This window comes from Etheostoma spectabile, chromosome 16 (genome assembly GCF_008692095.1).
Source record: "Etheostoma spectabile isolate EspeVRDwgs_2016 chromosome 16, UIUC_Espe_1.0, whole genome shotgun sequence".
Taxonomy (NCBI): Eukaryota; Metazoa; Chordata; class Actinopteri; order Perciformes; family Percidae; genus Etheostoma; species Etheostoma spectabile.
The window spans coordinates 3,125,132-3,127,087 of record NC_045748.1 but is presented as its reverse complement, the minus strand read 5'-3'; the positions used below and the strand labels follow the sequence as shown (position 1 = coordinate 3,127,087).

At 36.3% G+C, this 1,956-nt stretch overlaps 1 long non-coding RNA gene across 1 annotated transcript in view; it reads right to left on the bottom strand.

Annotated features, from left to right (window-relative positions):
• The window catches only part of LOC116704113 (uncharacterized), a 22,904-nt gene extending 21,244 nt beyond the window's left edge, over positions 1-1,660 (bottom strand). The window contains exon 1 of the long non-coding RNA XR_004335599.1: positions 1,650-1,660. This is a non-coding gene — a long non-coding RNA (uncharacterized LOC116704113). The remainder of the gene's footprint in view (positions 1-1,649) is intronic.
• Positions 1,661-1,956: the final 296 nt, after the last annotated feature.

The window sequence follows — 1,956 nt, the reverse complement described above, 5'->3', positions numbered from 1 at the left end:
TTCTTGGATGTTGTGTACATGGAACTGTTGACGGCGCGCCTCCAAAGAGCGCTGGAAAGGACCCTGGACACTTGGTGCAGCATCGCCGAATCTTTGAGGTCAACCTCAACCTGCGCATGTGATTGGTCCCTTGTCTTGTGTCTGTCGGGTGTGTGTGTCTGTTTAAGTATGTGTTGTTTTGTCTCCCTCCCTCCCAGCTTTTCTCTCTGTGTTTTTTGGCTCTGGGACGCGTTACATGTCACAGTGTGTTATTTGTAATTGTTTGCTTTGTTAATTTTTGAATATAAAAGAAAATTTAAAAAAATGTATCACAAAAAATAAACTGACAGACATGGCTGTTGATTTTCCAGTGACCAACCTTTTGCATCACAGGTGGTCATTTGATTTATTGTTCACAAAGGAAAAAAATTAAGCCATGCTATTATATTTTTCCATTTCTGACTCTAGATTTGAACTACTACCTGTTTGCACAGGCACCTGCTGTGTGAGGTTTGTGACTGTAGTTGTTTTTGCATTTTGCAGATAATGAGACCAAAAGCATATCTGGATCCAATCTTCGGAGTCCCTCCTGAGGTATGTGTAGCAACATTTGTACTTGTATTTTTATGCAATTATGTTTTTGTATTTTTTTTGCAAACCAATGATGCAACTTGCATTTAATTAGCAGATGTGGCAGAGGTTCATTTTGTGAGTTTTTCACATTAGGATGCCAGCAGCAAATCTGTGGTCATTATTATTCCTCTAGTGTTTGGAAATACTTTTCTGTAATAATTTTTAATTTGTTTCATTATCTTAACATAGAGCAACCAATAAATATCACAAACTTAAAACATCTACTGCAAAATGACCTTCAAACTCTTTACTCCAGCTCTGACACACACAGACCCGTCATAAAAGTAATAATCACTGAATTAGCCTAATCATTTCCCTTCACATAATAACAGTAAAATTGAAAGATTATTAAAAGTTATGTCTTAATTATGTTATTTTGGCAAAACTGTCTTCCTTCTGGGAGTCTGAACTGTGTTGCTTACTTTGGGAAGTATGTGTAGCCTTTTTTTTAACATTGTTTTTGTGTAATTTTTCCTTATTTGACTCAAGGGTCTAAGAGTAAAAGGTGTAAAGCTTTGACTTGTCTTCATTTACCTTGAGCTGCAAAGATGAATTGATCATTTGTCAACTATTATATAAATCTCCTATTATACTATTTTATATAACATAACTATTTTGATAATCAGTTAAATCGGTTTGAGTAATCATTTAGGGAAAAAAAGATGATCTGATTCCCAGCTTCCGTTAATTTGTGTGTATGTTATTTCTTTTTTTTTTGACTCCTCTGTGACAGTAATCCAAATATCTTTGAGTTGTGGACAAAACAAGACATTTGAGGACGTCACATTGGGCTTTGAAAAACACTGAAACTGTCATTTTTCACCATTTTAAAGAGCAAACAACAAATTGATTGATTGAGAAAATAATCCATAAAGAATAAAAGGAGTGCAGTGCATGCTGTGCCCACCAGAGGGTACAAGTCTATCATCAGACTTCAGACCTTCAGTCCCTCTCATTAACAAATAGAGCAACGGCTCTAATTCAATTTGATTTATAGTGTCCAATCACAAAAGAGATTATCTCAGGACACTTTTCACAGAGAGTAGATCTAACCACTTCTGCAAGTCGTGCTACAAATGAGCAACTTGCTTCTCTGAAGAACCTTTGATTGGTGGGACTTGAGTTGATTTAATGTGTCTAATGACAAAATCCTCCCCCAAACTAGAGCCACATTCATTATGTCATAACAGCTTGCACACAGAAACAAATGGCCATAATTGTTTGCCCTTTCGGAGAAGTGCTCTCCTTTCGGTGTAGATGACACAAAGTGAATGTGCTTAACCAAAATGAATTACTGCAGAATGCTTACTGTGCTGTGTATTTATAGTGTCAAATCCCAACACG